This window comes from Mustela erminea, chromosome 16 (assembly GCF_009829155.1).
Source record: "Mustela erminea isolate mMusErm1 chromosome 16, mMusErm1.Pri, whole genome shotgun sequence".
Lineage (NCBI taxonomy): Eukaryota > Metazoa > Chordata > Mammalia > Carnivora > Mustelidae > Mustela > Mustela erminea.
The window spans coordinates 75,436,291-75,463,575 of record NC_045629.1 but is presented as its reverse complement, the minus strand read 5'-3'; the positions used below and the strand labels follow the sequence as shown (position 1 = coordinate 75,463,575).

Genomic DNA, 27,285 nt, shown 5'->3' with positions numbered 1-27,285 from the left:
TGGGAAGACTATAAGAACCGCAATCTTTTTTTCTGAAGGACTCAACATTTCTGAACCTTTCCTAAAATCCAGCCATGCTGAACTACTGGGGGTCTCAGAACTTATCATTATGCTGTCACCCTGGACATTTGAATGTGCTATTCTCTCTGCCAAGAAATTCCCCACCCTTTTCCCTGTCTTCCTAGAAAACTGTAGTTAACTTTCCCATTCCTTTTCAGGTGGAAAATTTGTCTGTAAAGACCACCCTGAACTCAGCCTGAGTTATCCTTCTCCATTTATAGCTACCTCAGCCCAACCCCCAAGAATAAAAGTTATTGACTTATATTGTCTTCCTTTAGAGGATAAGGGCACAATTTATTCAATCACCAAACTAGCATGGGGGCAATGCTTCACTCTTCCACTTTACAATCAATCATGGAGTGCTTACCACGTGCCAAATCAAATTTAGGTACTTTTTCTCATCCAATCTTCATAAAAAACTGTATGAGATAAGTTCAGTAAGTATGCCCATTTTACAGATAGGGCCTTTGAGTCCAAGAATAGTTAAGGGACTTGTCCAAGGTTATCTAGCTGTTAAGTGTCAGAGCCAGGATTTGAACCCATGAAGCATGACTCATAAGCTGGTGCTCCCATCATCAGGCACAGCCCCCATTGTCATGACTGATAAACATATGGTGGGTGAGTGAACTTTTCACTGCAACAGTGGTTCCATCATTTACCATTGTGTATGGGAATCCTCTACCCAGTGCTTTTCAACTACTTGTAGTGAAGGATTAGTTTCATTTTTTTGTTTCATTTTTTAAATTCCTGTCTTCTGCGGACCAGTATTTTTGCACATCACAATAAAAAAAGAATTGCTAGAGAAAAAGATCACACACTAGGATATTGTGATGACATCAGATTGCCTTAAATGTTTCTAAATATTTACTCTCCATTCCCATCCTTAACATGTGGACCATCTTTGAACAGCACTGCTCTATTTGACTGCCAGCTTGGACTTGCAATGTGTTGAGGATGGATTACAGAATGAATCTGGATTGTATCTCTGAGGATTCTGATGAAGAAAAACGGCAAGTTGGAAATCTTGTGAATTTTTACCATGAGGCTGATTCTTGCCTGGGCTCTGTGCAAAGAGAAGCATCTAATTCGCCAGACGTGATCCTGTGGTCAAGGATCTGGGTGAGAGTAACACACTAGAGACCGCTTGACAGTGTCTTCTTCTGGTTGGAGAGACAAGTTGGGCCAGAACCTTAAAATGGTCTAAACTACTATTTCAAAAGAATATATTGCTCTTTCATGCTCACATTGGTTTTCGGAGGGGGATGATGAACTGTTCTACGGATTCAATAAGGCAGTGGCATTATTGACGGGTTCTCTGGCAGAACATCATATTTTGAAAAATCTCATTTTGAAGTTTTTCATTGCATTTTAACATACTAGTTATTTTTGATGATAAATAGCAGGATATTCTGAGGAAGTGAGATTAGGGAAATATACCAGATGTAGAAGAATAAAGGGCATCAGACATTGCATCTTGAGAAATCCCATAGAGTCCTGGCTCAAGGTTCTCATTTTGCAGGGGAGGAAATGGAGCTCCTGGGGCGGGAGGTTAGTGCCTGGAGCACAGATATACATGGTTTATTAGCAAATGAGCTGGGATGAGAAGTGTAATTCCTGGTCATGTCAGCTAAACATTTGGAACCTCCAAAATCTCCAAGGGTGAGAAGGGAAAAACAGAAGGTTCTAGTTCTCTGAACATTGCTGAACTGGTGAAGATTTCACCCACTGCCATTCCCTGATGGATCAACACCATTTACTTTCACGTTCTTTACAGGAAGGCCCCAAGGAACTAGTGAGAGAACATCCAGCAGTGAGGTTCTTCTGACCCTGAGTTATTGGCCAATTCCTATATGCATGAAGTCTCAACTATGGCCTCAATAAGTAATGGTTCTAAATAAAATATATAATTGGCTACTTTTCATATGCAGGTAGATGCTGTTGTGATTATTCACATAGTTTAAGTTGTGCTCTATTAGAATAGTTCTTTTTAATGTATTTTTCTGGTCACTGATACTAAGAAGACGAGTGCGCTCATTGAAGGATCAGCAAAATACTAGGATGTTAAAATGGTGTTGTCCTATTTGAAAGATTAGAAACCACAGGCATAGAAGACAAAGTTTTAACAACTGCTATGAACTTAGGGAAACACAAAATGCTGCATTGCTGTTATGCCCAGGCTGGGTGAGAAGCACATTGCAGTGGATGGAGGAGGTGTCCAAAGGCTTCCAAGAGCTCTGTGAAAGTTGAGTTTAAGCATAATGTTTAAAAGCATTGGTTTGGGGTCAGAAGCTCTGGGTTTAAGCTCTTTCTTTTTCTACTTACTCTCTATGTGCACTTGGATGAGCTACATAACCTCTCTGAGTCTGTTAAATCAGTAAAATGGAGCTTATAATACATATTTCACTGGGTTGTTACAATAATTAAATGAAATATGGGTCTAATACAATGCCTGGGTAATATTCAACATTTTATATATGGTGAGTATCACTCCATATGCCCTCACTACCCTGCCTTCTGCCTGCACTACCACCACTACTACTGCTACTGTGACAACCACCATCACCATCGTCACTGGCACTGCCACCATTACCACCACCACCATCATCCCCACTACCACCATCATCATCACCACCACCATCCCCAGCACCACCACCCCCATCTTCACCACCACCATCTTCATCACCACAACCAACCCCAATACCACTACCATCAACATCACCACCACCACCATCATCACCACCACCATTCCCAGCACCATCATCACCACAATCCCCAGCACCACCACCATCACCAACATCACCATCACTGTAACCACTATCACCACCATCACCACCACCATCACCACCACTGCCATCACCACCACCACTATGATAAGTACTATCATCCTTACCACCACCATTATCACTACCTTAGAGGCTACAGAATGTAACCTTATTAATTTCCCTGAAAGCACTCTCAGCCCTTCCTTATACCCTTCACTTCCTTTCTAATACCAGTGTGTCCTCTGTGAGCTGGCAGAGGTGTTTGGAGGTATGCTGACCCCAAAGCCTCTTTTCTTCCCTTTCCACCTTGTTACTGTTTGGCTATTTCACTCCTCAACTTCTAACTTTTTTCTGCCACTCTCTTCCTATCATGGGGCTTGGGTTTGTGCACCATCTGCAATCCTAGGTGCTTGAGTTCATGAGTTGAACCCAGTAGGGACAGAAAGTTCATCAGCAGCCTCAGTCCAACCATCTTTTGAAGTAAGTCTTTCTTCTCATGAATGTGGTGGGCATATGGTAGGGGTAGACTTTGTCTTTCCTCTTCTCCACCTTCAGGATATGGTGCCATCTGTAGGCTCTGGCACTTGCTCCCTTTTCAAGGCCTGGCACTCCAATCCCTGGTGAAGACCAAATAGTTTCTGGAAACTAAGTCTGTTTCACTAGGCTCTGATGTTCTACATAGTTAGGACAAACTCTTATTCTGGAGGTCTAGACTTTTCTTTCCTTGATACATAAGTTACCACCTGGAAGCCTATGTAAATGTACAAAATAACCCAGCTCCTATTGCCAGTGCTGATCTGTATTAGAACATTTTGTTGTATATGGCAAAAACTAAATTCAAGTACACTGAAGTAAATTGAATTTAGAGAGTAGTCTCATGCACCTGAATTAAGTCTAGGGAATGCTGTCTTTGATCTTGGCTGGATTTAGGTGCTCATATGTTATCATTGGGAGATGTCTCTGACTTTTTTGGCAGCCTCACCCTAGTGCTGATCCCAGTTGGACCAAACTCCTTTTCTATCTTTTCAGGGATTCAAGGTGAGATGAGATGAAAGGGGGGGGGGGGGAGAGAGAGAGAGAGAGAGAGAGAGAGAGAGAGAGAGATCTTCCAACAATTCCCACAAATATTCTGTGATTGACATGTATTGTACATGTCCCTCATTGCATCAGTCCTCTAACCAAGGAAATGGAGTATGTGATTACCAATCAGCTAAAGGCATAGGATTACCTCTAGAGCAGGGGACAGGGGTCAGCCCTGTGCAAGCCACATGACCAAAGATGGGGTGGGGTGGTTCCCCACAAGAAAATCTAGGAGCTCATATCTGAAGAATGGGAAGCTGATGTTGCGGGAGCACAAGGAGTAGTTATCTATCGTATACTCTGCTTTGACTGGCCCCAATCAACTTCCCCATAACCCCAACTTGTTGGGAATCTTGGAAAGAGTATGGCTTTGGAGCTAGAAAATCTTTGAATTTTTGCTCTCTCAATTCCTAGCTGAGTGGTCTTGAGCAAGTTGCTCAACATCCATGAGCTTTGTACTGTTTTCCTTAAAATGGGATGAAAATGCCTCCCACTCAGTGTTTGTTTTGAGGTTTTTCCTGTATAACACCCAATTCCTGGCACATGGTAGGTATTCAGGTGATTAGCAGTTCCTCCCTCCTTTCTATATTGATACAGCGCGACACACATTTGAGTTTGTTAGATCACATAAATACTTTTCATCAGGGGTGCCTGGGTGACTCAGTCGGCTAAGGGTCTGTCTTTGTCTCAGATCATGATTCCAGGGTCCTGGGATAGAGCCCCACATTGGGCTTCCTGCTCAGCGGGGAGTCTGCTTCTCCCTCTGACTCTCCCCTGTCTTGTTGTCTCTTTCTCTCCTACTCTCTCAAATAAATAAACAAAATCTTTAAAAAAATATAAAAAAAAAACCACTTTCATCAGACACTTGAGCTACCCCAGAGAATCTACCTTCCATGTATTTTGCCTTCACTTCCTCTTTATTATGATCAATGGGTATCAGGGGATTCCTCCATCCATCCATCATCATAACTACTAGTAGTAATGATAACGAGAGTAATAATTCTGCCCTTTTCTTCTGCCTGGATTGTCTCTTCTCAAGCCTCTCATACTTTCTCTTCACCAGAGGAAGAGCAGTTGATTTGATAAGACAGAGGTGATGTCACAATGACCTGTGGTTATTTTGGGTGAAGTCACTCTTTGGAAAGGCCTCTCAGTTCCACTTCTTGTCCAGGATCTAAGCCTAGTGTGGGTCCCTATAGCTCCATTCCATTCATGGGGGCTCTGTGCATAGGCTAACCCAGAACCTAGTTGTACAGACCAAGTTGTATTTCTCCCCACTTCATCACCTCAGAGTGTATGGCTCTCTCTCGCTCTCTCTTTTTAAATATTTTATTTATTTATTTGAGAGAGAAAAAGTATGAACCTGTGGGGAGAGGGAGAAGCAGACTTCCTTCTGATCAGGGAGCCCAAGATGGGGCTCAATCCTAGGATCCTGAGATCATGACCTGAGCCAAAGTCAGACACTTAACCAGGCGCCCCTCATTATGTGTGGTTCTAAGGTTCTAAGGTTACTAAGTGGTGGGAGTGGCTGGGGGGTGGGGGTGGGCGGGTCATAAAGGGAGGGAAGGTAGAGAATCTGTCTTCCACAAGTCTAAGTAATGTGTCTTTACCAGAGCCCTGAACTGGGATTCCAGGTACCAGTATGGTTCTCAGTGAAATAGCACCATACTTAATTTCCCATTGCTGTGGTATGTGTCTGGGTGTCCCTGGGAACTCTGTGGAGAGGTAGATTTGATAGAAAGGGTAGTTTATGATCAACTCTAATGCCTTGACCTTAATGCCATCAACCAGCACCTACAATGCCTAACAGTAGTTATTGATTGAGGACCTTCTGCATGCCAGGTGTGTACTCAGTGCTTTACACCTATTCCACTTGTCCATCTACCAAAGCCTCCATCCACCGATTTATCCCAGGGTTCAACATTAGTCGGATGTCTTGCCTGTGTCAGGTGGGTCTAGGTATACTTGGCTCAAAGAAGCCCATAGTCCAGCAGTTTCAGGCTTTCTCATCTTTTGCCCCAATTAACCCTCATTTTCCTCCAACCTAAGTAACTAATATTGTTGCTGCTGGTATAAATATTTATCAGACCTTCCCTCTAACCCTGAGCCTGTCAGGGGGGCAAAGAGATAAAGAATGTGTTGAGCTTTCATCAGGACAGGATTTAAACAAAACTGGAAGGTGATTCTTCCTTGCTCAACTTTCGACAGGAGAGGAGAGTGCTGGGCCGGCACTTTGTTTCTTTTGCTTCTGGAACAAATTACTACAAATGTAGTGGCTTAAAAATAACATATCTTTATTATGTTTCAGTTTGGGAGGTTAGAAGAGAGATAAACTCCATGGAGCTGACCTCAAAGCACTCTTGGCAGGGGAAGATCAGTTTCCTTTCCCAGCAGCATGTGCCTGCATTCCTTGGCTCCTGACCCCTGATCCAGCTCCACAGTCAGCAGTCACACTCTTCTGCCCTCTGCTTGTATCGTGCCATCTCCCCTTACTGCTGCCTCCTTCCCCCCTATTTCAAGGGCCCTTGTGATTGCTGTTGCCCGCCCCCCCCCCCATTATCGGGATAATCTTCCTAATTTGAGATTCCTAATTTAATCACACTGCAGAGTTCCTTTTACCCTGTTGATGAACATAGTCACAGGTTCCCAGGACTGAGGATTAAGATGTGGAAATCTATGAGGGCTATTACTCTGCTAACATACACATTGGCAGTCTCTGCTTTTGGGAAAATTGCTCGATTTTCCCACCTGAAAAATGAGCCTAATAGTAGCACCACCAGCAGAGAATTGTTGTGAAGATTAAACATGAAACTACTTGTGAAGCATGCAGTGCAGTGGGGTAGCATGCAGGAAGTTTTCATTAAATCATAGTTATCATTCCTTGTGAAGTGATTTTCTTCTCAGCTCTCATGGGGAGTGGCCGGGGGGTTGCACAAAGAAGAATGAAGAGTTCTTCAGTCTACTCCTTCCTCTTCCTCTGGTAAAAGTCTACTATGTTCCTTCTCTTGACCAAAGGGCTTGGACCAATTTTCCAAGAAAGAAAAATAATTGTTTGTTGCAATCAGAAATAGAAATTTAGGTTCACGGAAAGTGTGCATATGTCCATGTGTATTTGGGAGAAGAAGAGTGTCAGGAGGGTGTACGGAATGCTACAAAATGTCTTTGCCTAAAGACATAATGGTTATGACATCCAGAGTTTGAGTGCTGGTTTTTTTTTTTTTTTTTTTTTTTTTTTCCCCACATAGGAAATACCTAAATCTTGCCAAAGCAATTTGGTTTTTTCATTTACGGGGACCACAGGCATCACTTCTAAATATTGTTCAGAATAAAACTTAATTGAAAATGTACTCAAACTGGAAAATTGCTTGACAAGCTGGGGTCACATTCATAAAGGGATACTTGTTTATCCCTCAACTGTGATGGGGTCTGTGTTGGTACACGAGGGGACAGCTGGTGCGTTGGTCACATCACTCACAGTCCCTGCTGGGGAGGAGCTCCCTCAATCTGGCTGCTCTATGTTTGCTTAAAGGTCACCTGTCAGGAAGCAAAGAACAATCCTTCACTGAGGAGGCACCAAATTAGATCCCTTTTGACTTCCCCGCATCATCCCTGCTTTCTGTGAGCTCAAATTGCTTGTCAGACAGTAGAGGTTCATTGCTTCAGAAGAGGGCTCTTCCTGTATCAGTTATATAAGAACTTCTTGAGGACAGTCAGTAGTCTTGGGTTCTGAGAGCCTAGATCCAACAACCCCCACGCCCCGCATCTCTTCCTTGAAGCTGTGCTGTATCATCTGTGGAGAGGTACTGTACCACTCTTTGAGGTGCTTGATAGAGACAGAAAGCAAGATAGGTCCGAAATCTTAAAGAATGTTGTGGGCTGAAATACACTGTGTTAAAATTCATAAATTGAAGTTCTAATCCCTAGTATCTCAGGATGTGACTATGTTTGAGATAGGGTCTCTAAAGGAGTAATTAAACTAAAATGAGGTCGTTAGGTTTGGAGTCTCCAGAGGAGGAGTGTCTTCTTGAATGCTAATGAAGTGATTCCTGGTGGGCCCCAGGTAGCTTCTGATGGGGACTGGTTACCACAGAAACCAGACCAAGGCAGGGTTCAATGGTTGAAATTTTCAAGACTGACAATCACCAAAGGCCAACAACTGAATCAATGATGTCGATGTAATCGATCCTCCATAAATGCTCCAAACAAATGGGTTTGGAGAACTTCCAGGTTGTTGAATGCATTCATGTGCTGGGAGGGTGGCATCACCCAAATACCATGGGGACAGAAGCTTCTGTGCTCTATGTACCTCTTTATCTGAATGTTCATTTATACCCTTTATAATATACCATAATAATAAGCTAAAAAAATGAGGTCATTAGGGTGACCTAATCCAATCTAACTGGTCCTAGCAAGAGGAAATTAAGACATAGATTTATAGGTGAAGACCACATGAAGACAGAGAGGAGATGGTCATCTATAAGCCAAGGGGAGAGACCACAGAAGAAACCAAACCAACGCTGCCCACACCTTGATCTCAAACCTCCAGACTTGAGAATTGTGAGAAAATCATTCTGTTGTTTAAGCCACCCAGTCTGAGGTACTCTCTTACGGCATCCTGAGCAGACTAATACATAGACCCAGTGTTTAAATTTTGGCTTCTTTATGTAACATGAAGCAGAGAACTGGATTTCTCTGGGTTCCAGTTTCCCCATAAAAAAAAAAATGTGATTAAGAGTAACCCCTGTTCTACCAGAGTCACAATGTCACTGGCAAGGGTTAAATAAGAATAAGACTGTGACAGGATTTTTTTTTTTATTTTTAAGATTGTATTTATTTATTTGCGAGAGAGAGAGAGTGACTGGGCACGAGCCAGGGGGAGAGTCAGAGACAGAGGGACAGGCAGACTTCCTGCTGAGTGGGGACCCCTTTGCAGGGCTTGATCCCAGGACCCCAGGATCATGACCTGAGCTAAAGACAGACACTTAACCAACTGAGCCACCCAGGGTCCCCAAGACCATAAGAGGGTTTCTTACATGCTTCTCATCCAGGCTGAGTGGACCAGTAGTGAATGGCTTTCTCATTTCTTGGCTGATTACCACTTGGTGAGTGGATTTCATTTCTTGTGCCATACTTGAATAAGTGGCCATGATATCCTGGAGTGGTGAGATCAGTTATAAGACTACGTGAAAATTCAGTGGGAAATATGTCTTGATAGAGTTGAAAAGGACATATCGTGAATTTAGGAGGAGAGAAAGGTTATAAATATACTTTTTTTATTTGTCAGCTGAAGGTCATATTCTCTATGGAGGTCATTTTCTCTATAACATCTTCCATTATGAAGTCAGTTGACACCTTTCTTTTTTAAAAAATTTCTCTAGAAATGTTCAGTACTCCTCTTTCAATATTTTTATTTTATTATTTGTGTTACTTTCCTATGGCTGCTGTGGCTTAAAGCAACATACATACATTATTTATAGTTCTGAAGGCTGCAAGTACAAAATCAGCTTCCCTGGGCTTAAGTCAAGGTACTGGCTTGCCTGGTTCCTTCTGGAAGTGACAGGGGAGAATTCATTTCCTGGCCTTTCCTAGCTTCCAGAGGCACTCTTTGGCTCATGACCCCATTCCTTGAATCACTCCAGCCTCTTGCTTTTGTTGTCACATTTCTTACTTCCTCCTTTGACCTTCTTGTTGCCCCGGGCCCTCCTGATTATGGGATTTCATCAAGTGCTCATCCAGATATTCAGAATAGTCTTCTAATCTCATCTCTAGCTTAATCATATCTGCAAGTCCCCTTTGCCAGATAAGGTAACATTTACAGTGTGGGATTAGACTATGGATATCTTTGGGAAGCCAGTATTGTTCAGTACCCGCTCTCCCCCAGCCCCCAATACTGAAGAGGAAATACAGAAAAGTATAGAGAATGGGATTTCCCCCCAATTTCTCTAGTTGTTAGCTTTGTGAGCTTGGGAAAGTCATTTAACCTCTCTGAGCCTATTCCCTCAAATGTAAAGAGAGTATGACATTACCCATTTTACAGGGTGGCTTTGAACTTTCAGTTACATAAGAGAGATGGGAACAATGGATATAGCTCCCAGGACACGGAAGGTAGCTGTTTTGCTTCATTCACTCTTTGGTTCTTCCAAATTTAGGTTGCTCCAACTTAAGTTTTCTGTTTTCACAGAAAGAGAGAGCCTTCTCAGACCAAATTACTTCTTGTGTGCTGAGCTTGTCCAGCACAGGGGGTCTGAGTGACCCCGCACAGTCATTGAAGGTATGTAGGCAGGGGAACATCTTCAGCCTCAAGGAGATCAAAGCTTGCTTAGTCTTTTCCTCACTAATCAGAGGCGAAGGCAGCTCTTGGCCACTGGGAAGGAATTTGTCTTCTCTAAAGTCTACCACACAGACCGGGGGCTGGTAGAGTTGGCTCATGACTCTTTCTAGTAACTGAGAGCTTGAGGTCTCTGGCTCCAATTCCAGTTATGAAGATGAATCTTGCCTTACATTACGGGGCACTTAACCACCTTGATGTCTCTTGTATCCACTGCGCATGCCTGAGATTCTCTACTGCTTGGCTGGTGGTAGCACGGGCTTCACCGCATTCAAGTCCTCTGCCTTGCTCCTCAGTTTGCCCTTTGGTTTTGCTACTTTCCTACTCTGGTAAATAGCCTCACACCTCAGTCTCTTCCTGGAACTACTGGCTGCCAAACTCTTGCCAGCCTTATTCCCAGATGTTAGGACTATTCCCCTAAAACTGAATCCAGGTAAGAGAGATTCCTCACGGATAGATCTCTCTGATACGAGCTACCTGCTTGAGAATCTTGAGACTAAGCCTCTCTTTTCACTTTTCTGTTGGGACAGCATTGATCATTTATGCTTCCACATATCTGCACATCTGCCCATCCATCCTTTTAGCCACGACTTACTGAACCCCAGTCATAACCGTGACTGACAAAGGTGAATAAAATAAAGACCTACTCCTTGTAGAGTTCATACTCTAGTGGGGGAGACCAGTAAATAAAGAGTTATGCAATATAGTGTGAAGCATTATTCAGTTAATACATGTAAGAAGTCCAATGGGACCTCAGAAGAGGCACTTAGTTTTGAGGCCACAGGTTAGATATCTTCACGGAGGAGGTGGAGCTAGAGCTGGGTGTTGAGGCTGAGTAGGTGTTTTGTCAGTGGACACAGAAGGACATTGCTCTGCCAGCTGCCTGTCCAGCCTGCATCCTGGTTCCTTCCAATTTCAGACTGGTTCTCTATAACTTAACTTTCTCAAAGAGTAAGGACTATGGACTGAATTGTGTCCCCCCAAATTCACAGGTTGAAGCTGTCATACCCAATGTGATTATATTTGGAAATAGGGTCTTTGGGGGGCAATTAAGGTTCAATGAGGTCATATATGTGGAAACCTAATCCAATAGACCTGGTGTGTTTATAGGAAGAGGAAGGGGCTTGAGAGGTCTCCCCACCTTGTGAGGACCCATGGAGAAGGTGGCCATCTGGAGGAACCAAATAAGCCAGCACCCTGACCTTGAACTTTCAGCCTCCAGAGCTGAGAGAAATAGATTACTCCTGTATAAGCCACCCAATTTATGGTATTTTGTGATGACAGCCCAAGCTGACAAAGAGTAGAGTAGAGTAGATGAAGGAAATCTGCTGTTTGGGTATATACTTACATTGTAGGTAATGGACATATACTGAAGGAACATAGGCTAAGTGCTTTGAATATGTCATCTCATTTAGTCTTCATTATGACACCAGAAACAAGGAATTATCATTCCCATTGTACAGATGCCAAATTGAGCCTCAGACTGAGTCAGTGACTTGCCTGAGGTCATGTAGAGAAGCTAGAATTTGAACTCAGTTCTGCCTGGTGCAAAGTTTTGTACTTTCTAGAAGTACTAGAACCCCATTTCCGGTCCCTTGCTTCCATTCCACAAGGGTGGAGCCATCCTAGGGGTTATAAGGATATAGAGGCAGAAACTAGCCTCATCAACTTCAGGCTCTCTCCTTCTGCCCCCCACAATCTACTCTAGAGCAGTTCAACAGGGCTCCTTTCTTCCATCGTGTGCACAGAGGAGCACACCCCATAAATCTCAAGCATTGAAATACAAATTGAAGCAAATAACTCAGCGTACTTACACCTGTGCCTTTTATTTAATAACTGAACTGGCCCACGTGATGAATGGCTACAATGTTATGCCACAGGAAGAATAAATAGCAGACCAAGTCACCTTTAGAGACATTATAAATGAAATGCATTCCTTCCCATCTCTGCCTTCAGGCCGTTGTTAGAGGAGTCTTTAGAAGAGAGGTGTGCCCAATTTCATCATGGCACACATGGATTGAGCACCTGCTGAATTCGGGGAAGAAGGAGGTATGGTCTGCTTCCACAAGTGAGACTCTGCCTGAAGAAACGCATACACCTCTGTATGCAGCTCTGCAAGAGTATGTGCCTTCATGTGGAAGCCTCAGGGTGCTGATCGGAAAAGGGAACCAAAGATCCATTTCTCATGGTTACAAAGCAGCATATGGACACATGCCCAGAGTGTGCTTGATACATGGGGGTGCCAGGGCATCTCTGTGTCCTATAAATGCTTAAGAATCAGAGACAGGGCTGGTGAGTGAGATTGGGGAGGGTTTGCCTTTCAGCACCCCAAATGAGAGCTCAGCTCTGAAGGCGCACTAAATAGATACTTACAGCCCCTGGTAACCTGACCATCATCTGCCAAGCTAGATGGTTTTGTACTGAGACCAGTCTGGGTGTAGAACAACAATCCAACACTTCCAGTCAGGAAGCTTTGTGATCCTCTAGGTTAAATTCTGCCTTGACTGATTTTTACAGTTCAAAGTCGCTTCTGGATGGGCATTAAGGAGGGCATGTGATGTGATGAGCACGGGGCGTTATATGCAACTAATGAAACATTGAGCATTATGTTGAAATTAAAAAAAAAATGAAGTCACTTCTGACCATGTGGGCTAAGGGAAGTGACTTAAACCATTCAGTGTAAGATCCTTGTCTTATAGTTTTGAAATATTAGGATAGGAAACAGAATAAAGGTATGATTAACAACATGACTTAGGAGTCAGTATTTAAACTCCTGGTCCGTTCTTCATTAGGTGTGTGACCTTGGGGTTCCCTCCCCACCACTCTGAGCCTTCTTTTCATGGTCTCTGTAAACAACCAACAAATCCAAAAGCACTCTAGTATCCACTGACCTGATAGTCATAAGGAAAACATTGACATTATCTATGTAAAGTGCTTATCACATGTACTCAGCCCTTAATCAACAATAGTGATTATTACTAAGAAGAAAGAAGGGAACAAGAGCCAGAGATGATGAGGGAGGGAAGAGAGGAGGAAGGGTGGAAGAGGAGACAGAAAGCTCTGGATGGAGGCAGCGGAGCTCGCTCTAAGTGCTGTCTTCCCGCATTTGAAGAGGTGGTCTGTGAAGAAGGTGGGAGCCTTTGCTTAGGACCAATTTGTACCTGTGGAGGCATGTAAGCGTTGTCTAATATGACCAGTTCTTACACGAGGTGCCATCAAGGGAAAGGCTGGACAAAGATGAGCTGCAGACATCCAGAAAAGGGTTTCTGTAGAATGCAGAGAATCCTATAAAATGTGCAGTATCTGACACATAATGCTTCTATATAAATATATATAAAAAAACTTTGGTTCTGTGAATAATATCAGCAACCACTTCCAAAAGCCTGAACCCCATGCCAAGCTGGAGGCTGAGCTCTTTATTTCCAATACACATTATCCCCACAGCAACTCTAGGAGGGAGGAAGTTACTGTCAGCTTCTCTGTAAAGGAGATGGGACTCAGGTCTGGAAGAGCCTGTGTGTGTGTGTGTGTGTGTGTGTGTGTGTGTGTGTGAGGAACGCTTAACATAGCAGCTATCCTCTTAGAAAATTTTAAGTATATAATACAGCATTGTTAGCTATAGACACTCTGCAGTACTTAAATCTCCAGAACCTATTTATCTTGCAAAACTGAAGCTCTTGTAGCCTTCAAGCATCACTTCCCCATCCTCCTCCCCTCCAGCCCCTGGTGGCCAACAGCCTGCTCTCTGCCTCCAGTGAGTTTGACTATTTTAGATTCCATATTCACACCACAAGTTGGGTATTAAATTATGAAGGAATGCTTCCCAAGCCCCACAACCTCCATTATAATATTACCTGCATGCTCCGTGATTTATTTGTTGACATTACATATTAGTTTCTCCCTTCAGACTGCCGCCTCCTCCGACACATGCCCACTAATCTATTTATCTTGGTATCTTTTGTGCATAACAGCTCCGGGCAGAAAAGGGGCATGATCAGGATATTTTGAAAGAACGTATATGTGAATTAGGATTCAAGAGAAGCAAGAACACAAAAAGATGTCGGGAAAGAGAAGGCATCCATATCGTGGAGTGCCTGGTGTGTACTGAGCTCTGAGGCATTTTACTTACACAGCCTCCTACAGAGGCTAAAACGGGAAGAGCATTAATTTCAGACACACCTGCAGCTACCATACTTGATGCACTTGGAGCAGAGCTTACTAGAACCTTGACGATGGTGTCCTTTCTTGGCCTCTGAACTCATCTTTCATTGTTCTTCCCTCTGAGTCTTTCCTCCAGCCATCCTGACCCCCACCCCCACCCCACCATTTCCCTATGTGCCTAGATCTCCCTTGATTCTTTGCCGGTAATTTTGCTGTCCCTGATATTTTCTTTGTAGCTCTTCCTACTACTGCCTTACAACTCATCTCACATGCCACTTCCTCCCAGCAGTCTTCTGAGACTCTCACAGTCTGGATTAGGTGCTTTGCTATGGTGAGAATTCTAAAGCTGTTCTGAAGATTTCCATTCTCTGGTTCGTCAATCAAACACTAATCTAGGTGTTGCTGTGAAAACATATTACAGATATAATTAAAACCCTATATTAGGTGATTTTAGAAAGGGGAGATTTGCTGGGTCAGCCTAATCTGATCATATATGTACTTAAAAGCAGAGAAATTTCTTTGGCTAGTGGCCAAAGGAGAAGGCTTAAGAAGATGTTCGAGGGATTTAAAGACTCCAAGTGTCATTTCTCATTCTAAGATGTACAAAGCCACATCAGAAAAGATGGGATTGGCTTCCAGGGGTGGAAAGCATCCCATATTCACCACCCCCACCAGGAAAGCCAGCAAGGAAAGGGGAACCTCAGTCCTACCACTATACAGAGCAGAATTTTGTTGCCCACCTGAATGAGCTTGGAAGCAGATTCTTCCTCTGGGCCTCTGGACAAGAACCTTGGCTGGTTGACACCTCGATTTTGTCCCTGTAGACCCTGACCAAAGAGCCTAGCCAATCCACTGGGCTTCTGACCTACAGAATTCTGAGATTGTACCTGGGTGTTGCTTTTAAACACAAAATGTATGGTAATTTGATACCCAGGGATAGAAAACAGATACTTTTGTTATATGTTCCCTTGGCACTTTGATATTCTCTTATTATCACAGTGGCATTGTAATGGCTTATTAAGTTATGTCTCCAGCTAGAGGGTAAGTTCCCTTAGGACAGCAGTTCCACTGAGCTTGCTCATAGCTCTAGTTTCTAAGTGCCAAGCACTGTGCCCGAAACACAAAAGGCACTAAAGTTTTCTCTACTCAGTGATTAAGTGGATTTCTACAAAGAGGGGCTGAAATGAAGTCCTATTGGGGTCTGCCCTTGGAAGTCTAGTAGAATGCTGTGAGGCTGCCATTTTGTGGGAGACTGCCTCAGGCTATCCACCCAAGAAATATGGCTGTTATGACAACATGGTATCTGAATAATTGAGGGGAGATAGTGCTCACCTTTCTGTGAGAAACCGAAGCTCTGCTGTTTTTCTTTTCTTTGGTCTAAAATGTTTTTCCTTCCTGAGCCACAACTTGACAAGTCTCAGTGGATAGTCGGAAAGCTCAAACTTTTCAACCCTAGAATGATACATCCAAGGATCCACTCTGGCCTTGGTAGTGTGCACCAGGTTGTGCACCAAATTCATGCTAGTTCTTTTAGGACCTCTTCTTAAACATGTCTAATTTGTATTGTCTGATTGACACTGATTGTATTGTCTGATTTTTATCTCAACCCATGTTTTTGTTAGAGGACTCTTGGTTTCAGGTGGGCTTGGGTAAAGTGAAAATTTATAGCTGCCTATACCTGGAATGTCTAGGGTTCAGAAATGTGAGTTCAGGAATGGTTACCTCCAGCGCTCAAATGGGATCATCATGGATTTATCTATCCCATCATATCTTTGTTCAGCTTTCCTCCATGTTTTGCCTTCATCTTCCAGATGGCTCTCTTGACATGGCAGGAAAGATGAGCCACTGGTAATTGGTTCTAGCACTACAGGATCATTAAAGCTCATTATTCCAAGGAAAAGTAGAATGCTTATTTTTATTAATATTATTATTATTATTGTTATTATTATTATTGCAATGGTCCTAAATCAAGTCTTAGGACAGTCTCTATCCTAGTTTGGTTCATGGAACCTGTTCCTGTGCCAGCATCTGGCCAGCATGGGTCACCTGACCATATGGGTAGGGTGATCACAGAAGAAATTAGCATATGAAGATGGAAGTCATGCCAGATGGGCCATAAACAATAGCGACCACCTCATTCCACAATATTCTTTCTTGACCACCCTGGTTACCATTCCTTCTCTTGTGCCCACCAAGTCATTCTCCCCCATCTCCCCATTACTTTTTTGTGATTCTAGTCAGTCTGACCCTACCCTTCTTTTTTGCTCAGCACTGTGACTTTATGGAAATCCCTGTCTTGTCTTTGAATAGTTTTGCTCTCTTGACAGTCTCTCCGAGGCTCTCAGTCTTTGCCCACTGTGCAGGCCCAGGTAGACACAAATTTCCTCAGCAACCAAGACTGCAGATGTCACCAAATAATTAAGGAGATTCAGGTAAAGGATGTAATTTCTAGAAGAATAAATGGTACTTCCCAAGTGGGCCTTGGGAAGGAAGGTATCTCTATCTGACTCAACTTCAACTTCCTATCTGCACCATAGGAAGATGGGTGAATGTCCTCTAAGGTCGTCTGTGGCTCTGGAGTTCATATAGTTTCCATGATTCCATACATACACAGAGGGTGTTTATGTAAATTGAGCTTGGCAGGAGCACTGCCTGAGGTCACAGGCCAGGGTGGGTACTGAGGTGGAGGGATCCTACACAGGTGGGGACAGGGAGTGCTGCAGCAGTAGGTTTTTGGCTATTACTGCTGGGGCAAGAGGTGTAAATGGGAGAATAGACAAATTAGTAAATTTGATGTGAGGACATCCATGCTCTTTTTTTTTTAAATTTTATATATATATATATATATATATATATATATATATATAATTTTCAGCATAACAGTATTCATTGTTTTTTGCACCACACCCAGTGCTCCATACAATCCGTGCCCTCTCTAATACTCCCTAATACCCACCACCAACCTCTCACCCCCACCCCTTCAAAACCCTCAGATTGTTTTTCAGAGTCCATAGTCTCTCATGGTTCACCCCCCCTTCCAATTTCCCCCAACTCCCTTCTCCTAACTTCCCTTGTCCTCCATGCTATTTGTTATGCTCCACAAATAAGTGAAACCATATGATAATTGACTCTCTCTGCTTGACTTATTTCACTCAGCATAATCTCTTCCAGCCCCGTCCATGTTGCTACAAAAGTTGGGTATTCATCCTTTTTGATGGAGGCATAATACTCCATAGTGTATATGGACCACATCTTCCTTATCCACTCGTCCGTTGAAGGGCATCTTGGTTCTTTCCACAGTTTGGTGACCATGGCCATTGTTGCTATAAACATTGGGGTACAGATGGCCCTTCTTTTCACTCCATCTGTATCTTTGGGGTAAATACCCAACAGTGCAATTGCAGGGTCATAGGGAAGCCCTATTTTTAATTTCTTGAGGAATCTCCACACTGTTCTCCAGAGTGGCTGCACCAACTTGCATTCCCACCAACAGTGTAAGAGGGTTCCCCTTTCTCCACATCCCCTCCAACACATGTTATTTCCTGTCTTGCTAATTTTGGCCATTCTAACTGGTGTGAGGTGGTATCTCAATGTGATTTTAATTTGAATCTCCCTGATGGCTAGTGATGACGAACATTTTTTCATGTGTCTGATAGTCATTTGTATGTCTTCACTGGAGAAGTGTCTGTTCATATCTTCTGCCCATTTTTTGATATGATTGTCTGTTTTGTGTGTGTTGAGTTTGAGTTCTTTATAGATCCTGGATATCAACCTTTTGTCTGTACTGTCATTTGCAACTATCTTCTCCCATTCCGTGGGTTGCCTCTTTGTTTTCTTGACTGTTTCCTTTGCTGTGCAGAAGCTTTTGATTTTGATGAAGTCCCAAAAGTTTATTTTCGCTTTTGTTTCCTTTGCCTTTGGAGACATATCTTGAAAGAAGTTGCTGTGGCTGATATTGAAGAGATTACTGCCTATGTTCTCCTCTAGGATTCTGATGGATTCCTGTCTCACGTTGAGGTCTTTTATCCATTTTGAGTTTATCTTTGTGTACAGTGTAAGAGAATGGTCGAGTTTCATTCTTCTACATTTAGCTGGAGGACATCCATGTTCTTTAACAGACTTTTGCCTGTTTAGTAACTAAGTATATAGTCCATCCTGGAAATGCAAGGTATATACGTTGAACTGAATGAACATTGTTGAATCAAAAATTGCTTCAGCCAAACCAAATGACACATGATTTCCAGAGCATGCTATACATTCTGTGCTTATGATTTTTGTGCTTCTCTGGGATTCTTATCTGGGTTCTCAGCATGTTATTGGTAACCAAAAGTCTTTTTATTTTATTTTTTATTTAAAATCAATTAATTGATATATAGTATATTATTAGCTTCAGAGGTAGAGTTTAGTGATTCCTCAGTTGCATATAATACCCACTGCTCATTCCATCAAGTGCCCTCCTTAATGTCCATAACCCAGTTACTCTATCACTCTACCCATCCTCCCCTCCAGCACCCCTCAGTTTGTTTCCTATGATTAAGAATCTCCTATGGTCTGTCTCCCTCTCTGGTTTTGTCTTATTTTACTTTCCCCTCCCATCCCCCATATTCATCTGTTTTGTCTCTTAATTCCACATATAACTGAAATCATATGATAATTGTCTTTCTCTGACTGACTTATTTCACTTAGCATAACCCTCTAGTGCCATCCATGTCATCGCAAATGGTAAGATCTCATTCTTTTTAATGGCCGAGTAATGCTCCATTATATATAGATACCACTTTTTCTTTATCCATTTCTGTCAATGGATATTTGGGCTCTTTCCATAGTTTGGTTATTGTGGACATTGCTGTTATAAACATTAGGGTGCAGGTGCCCCTTTGTTTATATCCTTTGGGTAAATACCTAATAGTGCAATTGTTGGGTCATAGGGTAGATCTATTTTTAACTTTTTGAGGACCTCATATTGTTTTCCTGAGTGGTTGCACCAGCTTGCATTCCAACCAAGAGTGTAGAGGGTTCCCCTTTCTCTGCATCCTTGTCAACATCTGTTGTTTCCTGACCTGTTAATTTTAGCCATTCTGACTGGTGTGAGGTGGTATATAATTGTGGTTTTTACTTGTATTTCTCTGATGCCAAGTGATATTGAGCATTTTATTATGTGTCTGTTGGTCAACTGGGTATCTTTTGGAGAAATGTCTGTTCATATCTTCTCCCCATTTCTTAACTGGATTATTTATTTTTTGGGTGACAATCAAGTCTTTAAAGGCATTCAGAGTCAAGGAGAGTATTAGGAGGATATGATAGGCAAGTTCATGGATGTCAAAGGCAGAAAACAGCAACTAGAAAGTCAGACACAGATTTCTGCCTCTCTCTGGGGTCACATGGCTCCATATTTCTGTTTATCTCCATAGGACAGCTGCATTCTCCTGTTCCTGTAACTGTGCACTTTTCCCTGCTGAGTCAAATACTGTAGGCAGGAATTTAGCATAATGTGGGAAGCAGGAGTCAGGAAGGGCAAGAGGTGGGCTCCTCAAACTACCTGTCATGGTGCTATTGGATTCAAACATGAGGAGACCTTTGAGATCCTGTGAATAAATCCTGAGGTCTCTGAACATTCCTTTCTTCCTCTATGTGAGCACTTTACTGTTTGTCACAAAAATGAGAAAAGAGCAGCTCTTACCTCTTGGGAAAACACGTAGGAGTTTTGTTTCTAAACACCCCTCACTGCAGGTGTGAGAGCTAGTCACATTTTTAATACCACTGGGTTTGATCCTGTCACTGGTGTTGGCACATGAGTCACTCTGCTGGTCCTGGGAATGCCATAGTGCAGTGGATTGATGGAGGGAAAGAGACCAATACTGCCTTGTTTTCATTTTCCTGAGGAAGTGAGAACATTGCCAGCAAACAGGGGCAGTTGGGATGATGGTGGATGTTTCCATTCAGGCAGGAAGCCAGGTTGAGCCACCTTTACCTTCTGAATCTTCTAAGAGGAGCTCCTGAGATCCGTTCCAAGATGGCTGGCCACAGACCTGCTTGCTTTGCCTCTACTGGCCTCAGCAAACATTTGCTGCACACCTCTATGGACCAGGCACTTCTATGCAAAAGAATGACCAGGACTTACTTGCTGTCTGCTACATGAGGATACCGCTAGAAGGCATCTCTGTCTTCAAGAAGGGAAGAGAACTCTCACCAGGAACCCAATCTGCTGGCACCTTGACTTTGGCCTTCTGGGCCTCTAGGAACTGAGAAATAAATGTCTACTGCTTAAGCTATGGTATGTGTTATAGGAGCTTGAGCAGACCAATACCTAATTGGTCAGCAGGACCCAAACCTAATTCAGGGAAGCCATGGGGTCTGTTTCCTCTGCCTGCTGCCTTCTGCCAGCAAGTAAAGTAAGAAATATAAGCAATGCACAGTTTCAAAGTCCCTCAAATATTCGGCCTGGACCTGCACAGATCTTTCTGGAGTAGGTTAAGAACAAGTCCAGGGAAAGTTATTTGCTTTCATGGGGAAGAAAGCAATAGACATGTAGCCACTCACTGAAATGTTTTTGGGCATTAAGTCAATTTCTACGGGAAATGAAATCTGGATGAACTGGCACCTTTGAGTGTATCTGACACTCATTTCTTTTCCGTGGTTCTCAATACAATTCCACCAGTAAAAATTGTTTCGCAGTGTGGAACCTGCTACTGCCAGGTAAATGAAAGCCCCTTGACCCTGAGGGTGAGGGATGAGAAAGAGAGAGAGGCCAGAAGGTACTTTTCTAGTGTGAGTGCTTTTTTTTTTTTTTTTATTGGGTCCCACCATGCCACAGCTGGAAGGGAGCTTAGATTCAGCGAAGTCTAATGCCTGCATCTGACAACGGAGGCAACTGAGGCTCAGGGAAGGGGAGTGTCCAGTTCAAGGGAAATTCTTTGTGGTGGCAGGGCTGGGAAGAGAACCCTTATCTGCCCATCTTGGAAACAGGGATGACTTTGTTATTTCGAGCACAAAGTGGCTCACTAGAGGGAATTAATGGCATATGAAGTTATTGAAAGGTTTAGGCGAGCAAAGTTGGGCAATGCTGCTGACACCCCCTTTTACTACTAGCTGTTAAATCATCAGGAAACTGCCACCATGATTATGGTTGTTGTGGCATGGAGGCAAGCAGTTTGCAGGAGACTGTGGAGATTTTTGTCAAGTCTCTCATCTGTGGAAGTCTGTGCATGGACCTGGACAACATAGAGAAGAAACAGTCTGGCTTATGCCTCTCCTCTACCTCCCCAGCCTCTACTGGGGAAATCCGTAGGATAACCCAGTGGCAGAGAATTCTGGGAAATGCAGGGCCCAGGCTGCCTGCCCTTGTGAATGAGGGAGAGCTTAGGAGGGAGGAGAAACGGCACTGAATTGATACCAGACATTCTGGCATAACATGTCTACTGAATTCTCTCCATACTTTCCTCTCATCATCTTTCCTCTTTCCTTCTCTTTCAGGAGATTTGGTGCAAGGCTCAGGGGATTGTTGTCTGCTCACATTGAGACCCAGGTTGGTTAGAATGGTGGAGATTTGACTTACATAAGGACATGCATTTCAGGTGGAAGGGTCTTTCTAAATATTTGTGAACACATTGATATTTATCTTGAAGGACATAATGGGCCTGTTTAGAAATTATTAGAAAAAGTTAAAGACTATGATAGAGAAATGGGCAAGATTCAGTAACTCAAGGCCCAGGCTGTAGGTATAGATAGATCTGGATCCTACCTTCTGGCTCTATTTTCATACCCATTTTAAATCTGACTTAACTGAGGCCAGAGTACAACAGAAACTTCCAGAAAGACTTCCCCAAGTGAGAAAGCTAGATAGGGTGTGGGTTTGATTTGTGAGTTTCCAATGAGGTCTGTGATTTCTGGGATACACATGTGAACATACGGAATTACAAACATCTGCATTTCACTGGGAAATTATTGACATATGTACAAGGGAGTGCTCACATGTGTTTCTTTATAGGTCGTTTCATTCCTACGGGGGTCTGAGGGAACTCTGATTCTGTATTAGGCTGGACTGACTGGCAAATCGATCTGAGCTATGAGTGCCGGGAGGGACCAAGGCTTTTTTAAAGGTAGCTACTGCAACATTTTCTCCTCTTTCTCCACTTTGCAGCATAATGTTTTGCAAAAAAGACAAAGATAAAGATTCACACTTTAAAGGAGAAGAATCAACAGATGTCACAGATATTTTTAAACCAATTACTGAGGCAGTCCTGCAGAGGCAAGCACATGAAATATAGATGTGGCTTCCTGCACCAAATTTGATTTATTTCTGAGATCATTCCTGCATCACAGCTTGAGCTGCATTCCAATGTATCCCAAATGAGCTGATGAACAATTGGCATTCCTGGTTGTTAGCAGCCCTGCAGACAATTTACAAGGTGTATTATCGCCATCAGCTTTCATAACAATTAATGCAGAATGCTGTTTTCTCACCAAGGGCTAGAAGCAGGAGGCACTGAAGCTCAGACCCTTTCACGTGACTGGTGAAGCAAATAAATATCTCCTTCTGTCCCTCTCACCCTCTTCCAGTTTGAACCCAGAGCGGGTCTTCATGCAAATGAACACTCTGATGCCCATGAGCCCAGGTCGCAGCTTTGGGGATGGAGCTCTCTGAAGTTTTATAGTTTCTAGTCTTGGTACCCCCAGTAGAGCACGATGTTTGAATGTCCCACTGACTTGTGGCAGGACCAAATGTTCTGTGTGACAGAGATGTCCCCATTAATAAGGACATTAATAATTAATAAGTTTGGGTTAACTCATGAACAAATTATCACTGAGCTCCTAATTTATCTAGGAATTGGAGACATAATTGCAAACAAGATAGACAAAGTCACTGCCCTCCTGGAATTTGGGGGGACAAATATCTTTGAATGAGGAATTACAAACACGGTGAGTATTAATGAAAAGATATTGGCTGCCTTTCCTCCCTTCCTGTGTGTAATCCAATGGTTCTCAGTGTGTGGTTCCCAGACCAGTAGCAGCAGCAAGCAGCCTCATTTGGAAACTTGTTAGAAATACACATTCTCAGGCCCCACCCATAGGCTGCTGACTCAGAAACTCAGGGAATGGGGTCTGGCAATCAGTGTTTTAGTAAGTTCTCCTGGTCATTCAGATGCATGCTCAAGTTTAAGGACTACTATTGTAGTCCAACCATGTCTAACCCATGACAGTTGAATGAGGATCAAAGAAACTCATTATTATAGAGCCAAGGAAAGGTCAAGTAAGCCTCACAGAAACCGTGTTAGGACCAGAGTAGGCTCTCTCGTCTTCCCCACGTCCAGACTTTGGAGCTTCCTAGAAGGGAGAGGTGGATCTTCTAACGCAGGAGACTCCCAGCTGACTGCCTGCAGCATTGCAGAACTACCTTGTAAACTAAGAAGATTTTAGGTCTTCACTGTCCACCCAAAGGAAGACCTGTGCAGGGTGGAAGTCCCCTCAGGAAAGTGGAGGTAGAGGGGGACCCTTTCTACAACCAGAGTCCGGCAGTGAAAGAATACCAGAGGCAGGCTGCATTCTGTATTTGTTAAATGACAATCTCTAGCACATTGGTCCTTCCTCTCAGTGAAACATGAAGGGGGCTCTGAACGGCACCAATTAGATTAGCTGCTCCTGGGGAGCAGGGGAGGGCATGCAGCAAGTGGGACAAAGAGTCTTGGTCTTCCTCTCCTTTCCTGGAGGAGTGGGCTGGGAGTCTCACCTGCCATGGGAATGAGGGACGGAGGTTCCTTCTAAAATAGGGAAATAGAAGATGCTCCAAATGAATTGCTGATGGTGGCAATGTGTTTGAGGTGAGAGTAAGGTCAGGAACATTCTGGAACCACAGAAAAGATACTCCATTTTGGTTAATTTGACTATTTTATTTCCCATCAGTTGCATGATTTCAGTTTCTCCTTTTCATCCTTCTGCCTTTGTTGTTTTTAAATATTAATCTGTGATGTCCTATCTCTTTCTCATAACTTCCTTCTCCCAAGTCATTGTCCTTACTCTAGGTAGCCATTACTGACTGAGGCTTACATAACTCTGAAACCTTGGAGAATTCTATCAGAACTGTTACTGTAACATGGGCTGTGGGTGTATCTCTACTTGGGAGGAAGGCATGATTATGGGGGAGATGTCTGCTCATGTGCAGGTCTGCATGGCCCTGAATTAATCATTGGCTTGCTAAAGAGATTGGCTAAAACATCCAGGATGTGGCCTTGAATCTCATCAGGGAACTGTCACTGAAAGGGATGAGAAAGCCACGTGGGGAAAGTACATCTACCTCGTGAGGTCAGAGAAACAAGTTTATCAACTTCAGGATTTTGAAAGCAAGGTCCATATGTATGATAAATCACAGAAAATCAGCATCTCCTCCAGGAAGCTTCCAGAATGAAGAGTGATGCCCTCAGAACTGGAGGAAAAGTCTTTGTCACCTATAGCATGGAGAATTGCTGCTTCAACTACCACCCATGTATGGACCTGTCTCAGGAGAACAAGAGCTGCTTACTCAGATATGTCTTATTGCTTTATACCTAAACACCTCTCCTGTGTTTCCTACTACAGAGAGATATAGCATAATGGGATCGATGCTAGACAGGCAAACAGACAGGTGCCATAAGTTCATTCATGCATCCTATAGCCCTAACTTTGTCTAGGCAATTATTAACTTTCTTCCAAGTGATGCAAAATATAGCACTCCTCTTCCCCCACTTGACTTCCTAGCTAGTTCAAAAATGAAGCAAGATGGAGAAACCAAACATCTTTTTGTTGATGGTAAAGTATAGTTTGGGAGGTGGTGCTTAGTTGAACAGCCAAAATGAGCTCACTAGTTCCTCATGCCTAGCCCTTGGAAGAGCCCATCTGCAGGCAAATGTAAAGGAGATATTTACGCAAAAATCTCTGCTTTTAACTGGTCCAAAGGAGATGGAAGGAGGGACCAAGGAACTCTCCGGTGTTCATGGTGTTTGTTCCTGGTTGTAAGGCTACCTCCAGCTTCATTATACATTGGACCTACCCACTTGTCCTTTCAACTCTGCCCTCACTCACCACCGTGGGGAGGAACGGAGGCAGAAGGCCAAGCCTCTTTAGGCAGAATCTTCCATTTGGAAGGATGGTGAAGAGAAGAGGTTTTCCACAGCAGCGACCTTAACACCCCCATTTCCTGCACCTGCTCTCCTTTGCTTCTCTTTTCTGAAAACAGAATATTGAGTAACGAATATGAGATTTAAAATTAGCAGCAGCAACAACAACAACAACAACAACACAACCAGTGTGAGAGCCTGGAGTAGGGAATTAGTTCATTTGATCTCTGGGTTTGGCAAATGTTTTCACAGAAGAGGCAGGTGATGGGTGAGGTGGGCCTTGCAAGAGGAGCTGGTGTTTGCCAGGAAGAGAAAGAAAGCGTTCTTGGAGGCCGGGGTGCCTCTGTCGGTAAAGTGTCTGCCTTTAGCTCAGGTCATGATCCTGGGGTCATGGATGGACCCTGGCGTCAGGCTCCATGCTCAGTGGGGAACCTGCTTCTCCCTCTCCTTCTGCCCCTTTCCCCAAACTCACAGTCTTTCCATAACTGAATAAAATCTTCATAAAAGAAAGAAGGAAAGAAAGAAAACCTCCTTGCCAGAAGGGTTGTACACACAAAAGTGTCGGGGAAAGAGAAAAAGGTTCAGTGTGTCTTAATGTGGAATGTACACGAACTTGCAAGAGGAGCCCTGTCTTATTAGATAAAGTGCAAGAAAGAGGTGTGTCTGGGAGTACAGGTGACCAAGGACGGGGGCATCTCCCAGGCATCATCCAGGTGGGGCCAAGAACCGGGGTTTGGTCTTCCTCCTGCTGTAGGGAGCTGTGTCTCTGGCTTCATGCTTCTTTCAGACTAGCTCCTGTATCTGAGCTTTGGGCTTTTCCTTCCCTGGTTCTTTCACAGAGTATCACGGCAATACACAGGGAAGCTGGGAGAGAGACGTTCCTTGAAACCCTCCACTGGTACTTACATTTTCTAAAGAGATGGGCAAAATGCCAGAGCAGAAATGGAAATCTTTCAAACCTGTGAGACACTGTTAAAGTTTCATCTTTTAGGGTCAAAGGAGTGACTGACTGTATTTTTTTTTTTTTTTCCCAGAAATTCCTCACAAAAGCCATTTTGTGAAGTCTGGAGTGCTGGACGCATCATATGAAGGCACTTACGTTTTTGGTTTGGAAGACACAGTGCTGCTGTCACTTCCCTTTGTTTGAAGGAATGGGATTTCTCTAGTGTTGTGAACATACTGCTGGTCATTTTCCCTCAAGGGAAAAAAAAAGCTTTATTTCCTGCCCCCCCCCCCCAGAAACTGTGGGAGATAGAGATGTCTACAAAAGAATCAAGAAGATATGAGAAGTAGGATGTGAATGTCATTGTTCTTTATTGCAGATGTGTCAATGTTGGGTTGGAATAAAATAATAAATAATAATAGAAGGAGTATCCAAAGTGTGTCAGGTGTAGTACAAGGCACTTTTTAAATACTAAGAAATAGGTTGTTATTACTCCCATCAGACACATTAGAAAACTGAGTCAGGACTGTGTTACTGATAATGCCAAGATCTGCACTCTTCCCAAGGCACCATACTTGTTCTCTAGAACAATTGGACCAAAAGTTAGGTCCAGTCTTAATTTTTGTTTCTTCTCTTCCTAAAACCCATTTCTGTATTTTTTTCTGTCACTCTGAGTCAGTAGCTAGTCAGTAGCTAGCCCTTTTCTTGTCCTTGGCATACCTGGGGGGAAAAATTCAATATGACTTAAAAAAATGAGTGGTTTGTCCAACGTCCAGAGGATTAGTGTCTCATGGTGAGTTCTAACTCACACAGTCTGGGGACTAACTCATGCATTTCCAGAACTTTCCTTAGAGTTTGCTA

General features: G+C 43.3%; 1 long non-coding RNA gene across 2 annotated transcripts; it reads left to right on the top strand.

Moving 5' to 3' along the window:
• Positions 1–5,510: 5,510 nt before the first annotated feature.
• Positions 5,511–26,828, top strand: LOC116574714. 2 transcript variants are annotated; one of them, XR_004279452.1, is made up of 4 exons: positions 5,511–5,536; positions 21,865–21,916; positions 22,379–22,490; positions 26,516–26,828. It is a non-coding gene; the product is annotated as an uncharacterized LOC116574714 (long non-coding RNA). The 2 variants fall into 2 exon arrangements; XR_004279451.1 differs by lacking the exon at positions 26,516–26,828 and adding an exon at positions 23,216–23,299.
• The last annotated feature ends 457 nt before the right edge of the window (positions 26,829–27,285 follow it).